The 14443-nt window shown below is 40.3% G+C and overlaps 1 long non-coding RNA gene across 1 annotated transcript; it reads left to right on the top strand.

Annotated features, from left to right (window-relative positions):
* The first annotated feature begins 6146 nt into the window (after nt 1-6146).
* LOC120514776 lies at nt 6147-13942 on the top strand. Its single transcript, XR_005630519.1, has 3 exons — nt 6147-6217; nt 13554-13659; nt 13795-13942. It is a non-coding gene; the product is annotated as an uncharacterized LOC120514776 (long non-coding RNA).
* Nucleotides 13943-14443: the final 501 nt, after the last annotated feature.

The raw sequence follows: 14443 nt of genomic DNA on the forward strand, positions 1-14443 counted from the left end.
ATTGGTCAATGTTTACTTTATTTTCCATCCATCCATCCTCTTCCGGTTATCCCTCGCGGGGGCAGCAGCATGAGCAGAGATACCCAGACTTCCCTCTCCCCGGCCACTTCTTCTAGCACTTCTGGGGGAATCCATCCCTTCAGGGTGTCCTGGGTCTTCCTTGGGGCCTCCTCCTGGTTAGACGTGCCCAGAACACCTCACCAGAGAGGCGTCCAGGAGGCATCCTGATCAGATGTCCGAGCCACCTCATCTGACTCCTCTTGAAGTGGAGGAGCAGCGGCTCTACTCTGAGCCCCTCCCGGATGACTAAACTTCTTACCCTATCTTTAAGGAAAAGCCCAGACTCCCTGCGGAGGAAACTCATTTCAGCCGCTTGTATTTGCGATCTCGTTCTTTTGATCACTACACATAGCTCATGACCAGAGGTGAGGGTAGGAACATAGATCAACTGGTAAATTGAGAGCTTTGCCTTTTTCACCACGACAGACCGATGCAGAGCCCGCATAATTGCGGACAACGCACCGATTTGCCTGTCTATCTAACGCTCCTTTCCTCCCTCACGCATGAACAAGACCCCGAGATACTTGAACTCCTCCACTTAGGACAGGATCTCGCTCCCAATCCTGAGAAGGCACTCCACCCTTTTCCGGCTGACGACCATGGTCTCGGATTTGGAGGTGCTGATTTCCTGACCAGCTGCAAACTGATCCAGAGAGAGTTGAAGATCACAGCCTGATGAAGCAAACAAGACAACATCATCTGCAAAAAGCAGTGACCCAATCCTGAGTCCAACTGGACCCCCTCAACGCCCTGGCTGCACCTGGAAATTCTGTCCATAAAAGTTATGAACAGAATCGGTGACAAAAGGAAGCTCTGGAGAAGTCCAACTCTCACTAGAAACGGGTTCAACTTACTGCCAGCAATACGGACCAAGCTCTGACACCGATCGTACAGGGACCGAACAACCCTTATCAGGGGGTCCGGTACCCCATACTCTCGGAGTACTCAAAGGATTCCCCGAGGGACATGGTCGAACGCCTTTTCCAAATCCACAAAACACATGTAGACTGATTGGGCAAACTCCCATGCACCCTCCAGGACCCTGCTAAGAGTGTAGAGCTGGTCCACTGTTCCGCGACCAAGACGAAAACCACACTGTTCCTCCTGAATCTGAGGTTCGACTATCTATTGGATCTTCCTCTCCAGAACCTCCAAATAGACTTTTCGAGGGAGGCTGAGGAGTGTGATCCCTTTGTAGTTGGAACACACCCTCCGTTCCCCCTTCTTAAAGAGGGGGACCACCACCCCAGTCTGCCAATCCAGAGGCACTGTCCCTGATGTCCATGCGATGTTGCAGAGGCGTGTCAGCCAAAACAGTCCTACAACATCCAGAGCCTCGAGGAACTCCGGGCGTATCTCATCCACCCCCGGGGCCCTGCCACCAAGGAGTTTTTTGACCACCTCGGTGACCTCAGTCCCAGAGATAGGAGAGCCCACCTCCGAGTCTCCAGGCTCTGCTTCTTCATAGTTGTGCATGTTAATGGGATTGAGAAGGTCTTCGAAGTACTCCCCCCACCGACCCACAACATCCCGAGTCAAGGTCAGCAGTGTTACTTTATTTTGTCTGATTAAATCCCAAACTACACCAAAGATAGTGAACTGATTTCCTCAGAATCACACACTAAACTTGGAGTACATTTTAAAGCAACATCCTTCAATTTTATCTGCTTAGCCACTGGACCATTGTGATAAGCAGCTAAAAAGAAAGTGTGTAGCATATCAAGGGAAGAACACAGATTACTGCTGATAATATTGACCAACTGATGGATTATCAGGAGCTCAGGACATCTGTAAAACAGGCAGTGTGGTATAGGGGCTTGGACTGGAAAGCCCAGCATTGTTGATTGCTGCAGTTCAAAAGGGGGTGTCAGTTTGGCTTTGAATAAACCATATAATCTGACACTGCCTCATTCTTTTTACTTATGAATTTAATGAGTTAACCTTAATATGAGAGTCAGACTGTTGCCAAAATACTAGATTTAAAAGATGGTGGGCTTGTTTATTTTAAGGAATTTTCCAAGAAATCTCTTTTTAGGAATCATTCATTGTATAGATAGATAGATAGATAGATAGATAGATACTATAGTCTGAACATACACCAAAATGACTAAAAAGGAAGAAAACTAAAAAGAAAATAATTTCTGACTTGTCTGTCCCAGTCCCAGTACGCAGGTATATTGCTGTTGGTATAATGGAGCCCCGGTCACGTTTCTTGACACACTTCTGATGAATTATTTAATTGCCTGAAAGTTCCCATTGTTAGCATGTCAGAGAGAAGATGTGCAAACCTTGTTCATAGTGGCATTCAGTTATGTTTTAATTCTCTCCTTTGCAGCGACTTCCAGGGGGATGAAAGTGCATTGTATAACTGAGCTTACCCTTTTATTAACCTGTTGATTCAGTGGGCCTCTCTTGACGTGATGTTGCCAGCTAAAGACACCAGTAGAAAATCGCACTGACCATCACACCCTAAAAAAAAGGGAAATGGCAGGTTGTTACATTTACAAAAATTTATTTACTTTATATCACATGTATTGTTTATGTTCCGCTTTTAAACATAACTCAATAATGTTTAAATTATTGACTCTTGTGGGATGTACAATATACTAATTTCAGTCATTTAGTTAGAAGTTAAAATAGTTATATTTAGTCCTCACCGGAAATGAATACACACCAAGCAGATTCAACTTCAGCGGAGGTTGGATAACTTGGAGGTAAAGTCATGGTACATTCAAAGAAGCAACAGGTTGTGGGTTTCAGTTAGTGTCACCGGTTTAGAGCAAAAGGTTAGTGAAATAAAAGTTAAAAACACACACACACAAGAAATATTCAGATATTCATTTAAAATGCTTAATCACACAGAGTAACGTTACCCAGTTTTTTCATTTTTCCTTGTTTGTTATCAAACTGTACTCACTAACTACCGTCACAAGTCAGTAAATGTAGTACTGTATTAAGTTGTTTAGATTTACTCGCTTAGTACATTTACATACTTAAAAAATAAAAAGTTCTGACTTTCGTTATGGATCAACTAGTTTCAGCATTGCTGTTCATTAGTATTACCATAATATTGCTCAAACAGATAAATACTATTAATACAGACAAATAAATAATACACCCGAATACATACAATGTAGTTGCCCAAATTTGCTTCTCTGAAAATGAAAAAAAAAAAAAAATTTGTGAAAGAAGGTGCCAAGCAGCAATTTTTGCACTTTATATTTTACTAATATTTAATACTTATTCTATAATAATAATATATATGCTGCTTGAATATGTGAATTTCCCCTTGGAATTAATAAAGTATCTATCTATCTATCTATCTATCTATCTATCTATCTATCTATCTATCTATCTACAGTTACTGTATATAAATATAAATAAATCTATTTTATAATATAACACTCTATCTACTAGTTTTGGTATAAGCAAAGCTGTTTATTTATTGTTAATATCTTTGAACATGAACTAGAAAAGGATACTGGAACAAGTATAATTGACAACCTAAAAAGGTTATAGCTAAGTAACTCTGTGAGGTGCATTTTTTTAAAAAGATTATAAAACAATTGTTAAACTGTTATGCTTTATTGACATGTTCATTTAACATAACATAATTAATTTAACAGAGAATGAAAACGTTTCATTCATTTTATATAAAAATATCACATTATTTCAGGATATATTAATTTAGTGCATTAAGCATAATTAAATTATTTTTGATAAAAGCAATTTAATTATGTGCAACCGATGCACATATTTTTTTATTTTAATCTGACATGCTATTTTTTTAGTGCAGTATTGTAGATTGTGTGAAGATTGTCACTTCCAACGTTAAAGGAACACAGTCTCCTAAGAAAAAAAGTCTGCTCTGCCCTTTCTTATATAGTTCCTCTGTGTTCAGTTCAATCTGTTGTAGGGGTTGACCCCCCAGTATTTGTACTTGTAATAAACAAAGAACCCATCTCTTTATTGTAATCCATTTTCTAACCTGGTTACCCAATTCACTGTCACAGGATTCTGGCAGCTCTGTGGATAGCCAGCAACCATACCAACTGCACTTCAAAAGAGCTCATCCACATGCAGCTAAGCATGTTTGAACCCAGGCAGTACATGGATGGGAGACCATCTAGGAAACTCTTAGGTTGCTGCTGGAAGAAGAGTTGGTTAGGGCAACATGGGGTGCTTATCGTGTGGTCTGAATGTGGATCCCAATACCCCTTTGCAGAAATCGGGACACTGTGCTGTAAAAATGGTGCCATCCTTCAGATGAGACGTAAAACAATGGTCCTGACTCTTTGTGCTCATAAAAGATCCCTGGGCATCCTTTATAAACAGTAAAGTGTATCCTGATGTCTGAGCTACAATTGTCCTCCGCGGCTTGGTCATTCTGGCAATTTGATCATCCCCTGTCACTAATTGGCTATCTCTCTCACCACTTCACCACCTAATAACTAATGTGCGCTGAGTGTACTGACACAAGAATGGCTGCCATCACATCATCCAGGTGGATGCTGCATATTCGTAGTGGTTGAAGTAGCTCCCCATTCACTATATAAAGTTCTTTGAGTAGTGACAAAAGCACTATATAAATGTAAATAATTAGTAGTAGTAGTAGTATTAAGGCAGGATTGACCAGAAGGCCATCCCTTGAAAGCACACACCCACTCTGACTATCGCAGAGCCCATTTAGATTTGCCTAATATACTTATCTTTAGGATGTGAAAGGAAAACCACCCAGACAAAGGCAGTATATGCAAAATCCATTCAAGTAGATGCTTGTCAAGATTCGAATGAAGTGATTATTGCTGTCAAACAATAACAGTCACCTTTAAAACATGTATGTATCCTACTAATGGCAATTGTAACACCCTTGCTCAATCCAATCCCCACCTGGTCTGTAAGGAGCTAAGTGAGGTGGTCATCTGTTTGGCACAAAGCGGATTGTAATAACTGTTTAATGTAATTTGCAGGGGACGTTGCTTGGCAACTCAGGATGACATTAATAATGGACCCACATGCATCTCAAATGAGGTCCTTGAGCTGTGTTGGCAAGAAATTACCATCATTATCTCAGTGCTTGTGATGTTTAAAGGCCTGTGCTGGAAGATTCAGTAAGTCTGCACAGCATCACAGAGGACATTGTAGCATCCACAGTACTGTGCTATTTTGTTTTCTGGTGACATGTCCCAGTATCGTCCCGCAGTTCTGGCAAAGCACAAAGTGTTCAGGGACAGCATAGGCTCACCGGCCAAGTATTGTATGTGTTCTATAATATTTAGACATGTGCTGACCTAGAGATGCCGTTCTCCCTGGATAACAAGACGTGTGCCAATTCAGCACTGCAGTAGTTCCAGAGCAATTAGGGGTGCACCTACACAGCGCTTGAGCTGCTTCAGAACACTAAGAGAAGTTCTGGGCTACCCTGGGACTATGAGGAATCTGACAGTATAGTGGTGTACTGGTCATTGCAGATCAATGGGAGGTGAGTCAACACAACTCACAACACCAGTACAATCCCACTGCTGTTCCAGAACAATCTCCGGGGCACTGGCAGTGCGGGGGAATGCCTTAGAACAATAAGATGGCACTGTAAGTACAGCGCTGCAGTTAGTGCAGATCAATGACAGATGACCTGGCACCAGTAGAATCCAAAACAGTGAGAGGTGTGCAGGGCTGTCAAGGGACAGTAAGAGATATGTTAATGTAGAGATGTCATTCTGACATTGTGGTTCAGGAAACTGCGCCCTTGTTCTGTGCAGTGGTCAATTTCAAAATTACCAATTCTTTTTAACTTAGCTTTCTTTAAGGTCCTATTTGTTTATCATTTCATCAGAAAGTAGCAATGTGTTGCATATAAATAAGAACTTCCCTTTACTCTGTTCACATGACAATACTATTATGGCTAGGCCTAATTTTCCAACCGTATGTTGCCACTATAAACATCTTGGTTGTAAATGTTTAGAGCTTTGTTGCCGATGTCGTATTTCTAGATGGTACTTTCATCTCCATGTTGTTGCAAATACGGTTTTCTTCATTTCAGGATTGCATTTTCCCTGGTTTTGGGTTTTTCAGTCCAAGAAGGTACACTCACAGTTTTTATTTCTGCATCATATGTTTCTACTATTCGGTTGACTTTATCTTGTCTTTCATCCTGGAGGTGAGTGGACTAGTAATTATACTCTCTTGTTTTATTTGGATGTTATCTTTCTTTTCAAGTGATGCACAGGAGCTGTGATGGGGATATTGCCTCTCAAATTCAAAGCAAACAAAGAGCCGTTCTTTATTTGCCTTCTTTTATAAAGCAGTTTTTATAATGTAGGCTGTGTGTTATGACAAGAGTCAGACCGGGAGCCATTCATCCATCTGTTATCAAATGTGCTTAATCAAGTTCAGGGTCATGAGGGCTGGACCCCAACCATCTTGAGAATTACAAACATAATGAGCTTCTGGAATTAGAACACAGAAATCTATTTATTTGTAAGAGGGGCACGTTGTGGCTCTCCTCTGTATCGTTATACAGTGCGGCCAGTGTCGGTGCACTCAATTCTTGGTGGTCTGATGCCACCTGGTGTTTAAATTAGGTATAGACAGGTCCTCGGAGATACAGGGACAGCTTTTCAGAAGGAAAATCTTTGTGAGCAAAGCTCCCTATTTACTGTTCCATGTTTTATTCTAATCCACACAGGAATCTATAAGTATCAGAAATAAGCTTAGTAATAGGGTAACCAGCTGGACTCTACTTCTCCTTTCCATTTTTTCAAGTTCTCTGTCTTATAATAGAATACAAAAAGAAACAAAAATGACATTTAGCAAAGAAGAAGTGTGACTGAGTGCGGATCTAAAACTGCTCAGCGTTCTGGGTTTAGCTATAGTCACGTGAAAGATATCAGGTATAATGAAGCTTGGAGAGCTACAGAGGTAATGGTGAAGGGAAAAGAGATGATGGAAGGAGAGACAGAGGAGAGTGAAGAGACTGGGAAAGGAGGAGGAGGACTTTAGACATGTTTAATCATTCATCTATTCATGTTCCAGACCCTCTTCTTTCAATGTATGGCCCTGGGTCCTGAGATTGAATTCCTCCAAATGTCACAGTATGCTACAGTTTCTGTTCTCTTGTCCAATTTTACCATCTGGCTTTAAGAATTTAAAGCATGTGACATATCTTATGATTTTGTATTTTTGTGTTTTATGTCTGGGTTTACTCACACTCTGCTGCTTTAAATGTGATCATCTTTGCTGTACTTTGATTAAACCTAATATAATGAGCTGTTATGAAAACAAATGTTATATCACTTGAATGATGTTGTGATTAGTGTTGCTGGATAGCTGAGATCACTTCCTGGCTGGATGTCTGCTTGCATGTTCTCTTGATGGCTTCCCAAATCCCAAATATGAGCATATTTGGTTAATCTGCGATACTTAGTGTAATTGTGCCTTGTAATAAACTGGCATTCCCTCAAGTGTTTCATTTTCTAAGTGTGAGTTTTCCAGTACAGGGTAAAGTGGAGCTAGGAAGTATTCTAGCTGTATAGAATTCAGTGCATAATCCATTCAAGGTTGGAACCCCCATGTCTATCAAAAGGTACACTGAAAGGTATTTCACTGGCTTTAAAATTAATGTCTAGTTTTTTGTTACCTAACGATGGATAAAGTGACTTCAGAATATTATCAAATTAATAGTTTGATGGATAGATGGATTGAATGCGGGCATGCTGGCTGGTTTTGCTACCTCATAGCTTCTGAAAGTCTGCCTTCCATTACTGGCTCTGTGGAGCTTGCTCATTCTTCCCACATCCATATGGATGTTCTCCTTTGTACTTCAGATTTCTCTAACATCTCACAAAACAAACAGTACATAATTAATTGCAGACCCTGACATGGTCCAGTATGATGTAATGTGGGTATAAGTATGAGTGTACCCTGCAAAGGTCATGGCGTCCTGTCCTTGGTTAGGATTATGTTATGCATTCTGTGCTGCCAGAACACATTGTGGCTCCAGGTGACCCTGTACTAGAAAACTCTTGGGAAATGGATGAATGGTTTGAATTGCAAAGAGAGAGATGGAAACAGGAAGACGTAAGCTGCAGAGGGAAGAAAGTGATGGAGAGGAACTTATAAACAGAAGAAGCGGCAGACAAGAATTGCAACAAAAGATGAGAAATAGTGGGAAGACAGGGCTGCTCCTGTTGACACTACTGAGCCTCAGCCATGCAATGTTTTGTATAATATGTGTAGATTTTGATTCCCAGAAGTAGCAGTCTATCTGCCTTTTTGCCCTTCTGACCTAATCAGGAGGATGTGAAGGGCCCCAAAACCTCAACAAAGATATGCATTTTTTATAAAGGCCTGAGGCTTGCACTCTGAAAAGATCTAGGCCTAAAAATCTCAACAGTGAGAGGAAAATGATTAAAACCTGGGCACAAATAAGCAAAACTATAAACACTGAATATTTAATTCATAAAAAAATATTGAAAATGAATCAAGAACTCAAAAATGTCAAAAAACCACATACAAAATAATATGAAAGTTCAAGAACAAAGAATGGATTTCAGACATAACCACGCTGAATATCCATCCATCCGTCCATTATCCAACCCGCTATATCCTAACTACAAGGTCACGGGGGTCTGCTGGAGCCAATCACAGCCAGCACAGGGCGCTAGGCTGAAAACAAAACCTGGGCAGGGCACCAGGCTACGCTGAATATTCCATACTAAATAAACCAAACATGGCATTCCAATAATGTGAAAAAAAAACAAGCAAGAAAACCAAAATCAAAAGCAAAGTTCAAGCACCAAAAAGGAGCATTATGAAATGGACAGAAGACCAACAGAAACATCCATTAAGCACAAAATGGGAGTTGAGCAACAGTAGTAAGGTGTGATAGAGATGGAATTCATGGCCAGAATTCCTGAGCTATCAGGCAGCATGTTGACAAATGTGCCACAATGCTGCCATTCATAGGATTGGCACATCGCACGTGATGGCACTGATGACACCATGTCTTTAAAATACCCTGGTGACTGAAGGCCCCTTCCAAGTTTCAGGATGGGTAAACACAAACTAGCAAAGGATAGGCTGCGTTCAGTCAGTTCACCTGAAGTTTTTTGCTTGTTAAATTGAGAGAGAGGTTGCGGCGGACAAGAAAAATGCCATTAAGTATCAGCATGTGTTTCCTATATAGAAAAGGAGGGACTCTTGTTTTCTGTTGTGATGGGCAGACAACCAGGTATTTACTAAGAGAATTTAGGTCTGGGAATTGAGAATACAGGAATACACCGCAGCATATGGGAATGCACTGCTGAAGTCCGGTCAAAGTACCCATGCTAAAACCAGCTAAAATAGAAAGTGCCTATAACAGGGACAGATGTGTTGAAAATGGACCTGGATCAATGAAAGACGGTTGCAGCTCTAACGAATAGCATTTTCAGTTGCATCTTGTGGGTATGTTGTGATTGTTCACCTGATAAAGAGAAGGTACCAGGACTCATTGTGGAAAGAAGACAAGCTGGTGGAGTGACTGTGATGCTTTGGGCAATGTTCTGTTGGGAAATCTTGGCTCCAGGCATTCGTCTGGATTTTAATTTGACATGTACCACCTACGTAAGCATCGCCAGAGGCCAGGGACACCCCTTCATGAAAATGGTATTCCTCAATGGAAATGGCATCTTTCAACAAGATAATGGGCACTCCCACACTGCAGAAATTATTTGGGAATGGTTCAAAGAACATGACAAACAGTTCAAGGAGTTGCTCTGGGCTCCATATTCTCCACATTTCAATAACAGGTCAATGCCACACTGCACAAAATGTTCAGGAATAGTTTGAGGAATATAACAAGGAGTTCAAAGAGTTACACTGGCCTCCAAATTCCCCAGATCTCAATCCAGTCCAGCATCTGCGGGATGTGTTGGAATTCTAATCCTTTGCAACTCCACCACAGGATATGGAGTTGCTGATGCTAACATCCTAATGCCAAATAGCACATGACGCCTTCATAAGTGTTGAAGAGTCCATAGATTGGTGGGTCTGAGAAATTTGGGTGGGACATGGAGGGACAAAAGCATATTAAGCAGGTTTCACAATATTTCAGCTCATCAGTATATATATACAGTATAGAAAATGAAAGGTTAGAAAATGGCTATGATTCAAACAAAACAGTAATGAATTTTTTGTAGCAGGCATTCTGTTTACTTCTTCTTGCCTCAATTACAATGCAGTGTCTAATTGCAATGGGAATTTGGAATTGACCTGAAAATGGCCTTTGAAAGAGGGCATCAATGGCCACCAGCTGTCAGATCTTATTCATCTTCTGAGGTGAGCTGGGGTAATAACACACTTGGCAGATAAAGAGAATGCCCGGTGCTTTGGAAATAGAAGAGTATTGTTTGATTGACTATATGCATTTGAAAATTGAGTGGAATGAATGCAGAAGCTGTGACAGTTAGATCAGTAACAGGATAGATATACTACTTAATTTTTATACTTTTTCTCTTGCTACTCTACCTCCTTTGAGTGGTCTTGGCTGGCTATTATGCCTACATTAAAAAAAATAAAGAAACAGAATAGCTGAATAATTAAGGACCCTGAATGGTGTTGTGACAAATGATGGAGAACTCTTGTCATTTCTAATCTCAGTGAGGGCTACAATGATAATACAGAGAAGTCAGCAGTAGGCTCCAGCCCCATGTGGAGTACTTTTTGGCTACCTTAGGAAAGGAATGTCTGCGGTCTAATCATGGACCTCCTCCTGATGAACCATTATCAGCTTGTGCACAGTGGGAAACATCTTGGGGACTACCTCACCAGAAACTCAAACATCAGAATTACAGTAATTTAAAAATTATCAGGAGCAGGGTATAGTATCTGAAGCTTAGAGGAAGTTATACCACAAGACTGTCATTTCAATTATTTATTCAGACTCACTGTGTGACCCTAAGCAAATATCTCAGGATGGTGTTTATTATTATAAGGAATTTGAAACACTTTCTGAATTGTCTGTTCTTTACACCATCCACATTTTTCATCTGGATTGCCTTAGTCATTGGGCAAATGCTTAGATAAATTCAAAGGGTAACGATGTCCAAGTTAACATTTAGACGAATCTTGGATGCATGAGAGCCTTGGATGTGTAGCTTTTCTTGGGTCTCTTTGTAACTTGTCAAGTTTGATTCTTTCTAGGGTGTGTTACTGTAACACTTTTCTCTATCTGGTATAAAAGGCTAAATGACTCAAAAGTGTCAGTCTATTAATATGTTCAACAGCACTTGCTTTTTTGACCATGTCACTGCTACACACTAACCATTTAATGAGCCTTGTGGAACTGCTTGTTCTCTCAATAACCATTTCATGTCATACTATTATGTCTATTCTGAGCATCATGTCCATTTTCGTCACCTGTTCTGGCTGTGAGGTGACCTTTAAACGTGCTTCACAGATGGTCCGTGTTTCAACTTCATTTCCTCATTTTGAGGCTTTTTTGGTTTGTCTTTAAGCTGTTGTTTTTGACTTTGATGTTTGAATTGTAATGTCTGTTCCTTTTTGCTATTGATGTTTATTATTTTGTTCCACCTTGCATCTGGGTATTATTACTTTCATGATTATATAATATATTGGTACTGGGAACACCGATGTTCTAACTATTCACATTTTTATTGCAAAGTCCGCATTTCTGGCTATTATTATTTTTTATGTTTTTCTTTGCTAACTGATGATATTTTCTACTTTATTGCCTTCCTTATCCATCCAAACAGGTCGTTCAGAACATTAAGATGAAGTGTTTAACAATGTCTATTTTTAATCATGGTGTTTGGTGATTCATCTGTAAAACATTCTTGAATCTAGTCATACACAAGGTACTTCAATATGAAGGACTGGCTCTAAAACCATGAATTAGTCAACTTGTTGTAGAGTACACTTTTGGAGCTTCAAGGTTCTGTCATTGTGAACATTTCCTGTTTATCCAAAGTAAAGATTTGTCTCTTGTAACTCATCAATGCACAACCTAATCATTATTTGCCATTGTCTTATATTTCCTGCTGTTTGTCATTACTTTCTTCATGTTTGTCTACAGCCTGATGATAAGGTACCTGCCCTGGGTCACTGAAGGGAAAGAAATTGTTGAGTATGGCTGATAAAAAGGGCAGATGTTAGGCAAAGGTATTCACATAGAAGATGATAGAAAAGTTCATCTGGGATCGTCACAAAAGGCATAATAAAACTAAAGATCAGCACACTAAGCTGCAGACCAGTCTTTCTGAGGCTGAAACTGGGCTCATGAGGACTAATGCTCTAAACAGACAGCAGTGATACCCTGCAGGGCTATCACCATGTAGAGGTCATTCTGGGCTAAGCAATGATCTCAGTGCTGTGATTCCTTCAGCAGCAGTAGACAGAATAACACCATCATTAGCAAGAGGTTGTGTCTAAAATTAGTAAAGTTAGCTAAGTAATGGGGATGTGAGGAGTACAGTGATAAGTGGACGGCCACCTCCTGTGGCAGATAAGAGTGTCAGCTACCAAGAACAGATCCAAAGCCCCCATTGATCTCCTTGTGTGCATTCGCTGTTTTCCTTTGATTGGGATTTTAAATTGGGTTTTAATGGGCTAGAGGATCTGATAACAAGTGTAGAGAGATGAGTGCTAACATTGGTGTCAGTCAGCAACTGCTCAGGCAACATTAGGAACTAAGAGGCATAGTCAGATGCAGGAAGAATAGTTAAAAAGACTGGTGAAAAACCATTAACAAACAAGGCAAGATGAAAACTGTAGCAGAATAACAGTAGAAAGAGGTGACAGATGCAAGGAAAACACAGCAAAGCTACAAAAATGAAATGGGAAAGTGCCTAAGGTCTGTTTAAGTATAAAACCAGTAATACACAGATGAGCCTTAAATGATGGCTGAATAAATGCTGCTATAAGGTGTTGCCTAGAGTGACAATGGACACAAAGCAGGACACATAAATCTAGATTTGTAGAGGGCAGCATGTAGGGCAGATTCAGAAAGTATTCAGACCCTTCTTACATTTTGCTGTAATGGAGTCTTGTGCTAACATCATTTAAATCATTTAAAACAAACAACTCTCAGTACTCTAGAATGACAAAGTGAAAACAAATATTACGACCTTTAACTCAGTACTTAGTAGAAACATCTTTAGCAGCGATTACAACAAGGGGTCTTCTTGGGTATGGCATAGCCAGCTTTACACACCTGGATTTAGGGAGTTTTCTGCCATTCTTCTCTGCAGGTCCTCTCGGGTTCTGTCTTGTTGAATCAAGATTATTGGTGGACAGTTGTTCTCAGGTCTCTCCAGAGATGTTTTATTGCGTTCAAGTCTGGGCTCTGGCCGAGCCACTCAAGAACATTCACAGAGCTGTCCCTAATTCACTCCTCTGCTGGCTTTGGTTTGTGTTTAGGGGCATTGTCTTTATGGAAGGTGAGGCTGCAGCCCAGTCTTTTTATTAAGGATATCTCTATAATTTGCTCCTTTCAGCTTTCCCGTAAACCTGACTAGTCTCTTGGTCACTGCTGCTAGAAAATCGACCTCCCAGCATGATGCTGCCACCAACATGCTTTATCGTTGGAATAGCATTGCACAGGTAATGATCAATGTCTGGCGTCCTTCAGACTTGATACTAATCTTGGTTTCATCAAACTAATCTTGTTTCTCACAGTTTGAGAGTCTTTTAGGTGCTGTTTTGTAAAGCAGAAATTAACTTTTGTATGTTTTTTAGTGAGAAGAAACCTCTGTCTGGCTACTCTGCCATAAAGCCCGTATTTGTGGATTGTTTGCAGTGATGATTGTCCTTCTGGAAGTTTTTCAAATCTCCCTGCAGATGTTCTGGAGCTCAACCTCAGAGTGCTTGGTAACATCTCTTACTATGTCTATTCTCCCCAGATTGCTCAGTTTGGCCAGATCTAGGAAGAGTCATGGTTGTTCCAAACCTTTTATATTTAAGGATTATGGAAGTCACTATGCTTCTGGAAACCTTCAATGCTGCAGAATTGTTTTTAGTTTTTCCCAGATCTGTGCTTTGGCACAACCCTGTCTCTAAGCTCTGCCAAAAATTCCTTCGACCTAATGTCCTGGTGTTTATTCTGATACACACTATCAACTGTGGGACCTTCTATAAACAGGTTTGCACTTTTCCTAACTAATCCAACAAATTGAATTGACCACAAGTGGACACCCAACAAAGTGCAGAAACACCTCAATGATAATCAGTAGAACGGAATGCAACTGAGCCAAATTGTAAGTGTCATAGCAAAAGGTCAGAATAGTTATGTCAATGTAATATTTCAGTTTTTTTATTTGAATAAATTTACAAAAAAATACTAAAATCCTGTTCTGCTTTGTCATTCTGGGGTATACTACATATGTGT

Source organism: Polypterus senegalus, chromosome 14 (genome assembly GCF_016835505.1).
Source record: "Polypterus senegalus isolate Bchr_013 chromosome 14, ASM1683550v1, whole genome shotgun sequence".
In the NCBI taxonomy this organism is placed as follows: domain Eukaryota; kingdom Metazoa; phylum Chordata; class Cladistia; order Polypteriformes; family Polypteridae; genus Polypterus; species Polypterus senegalus.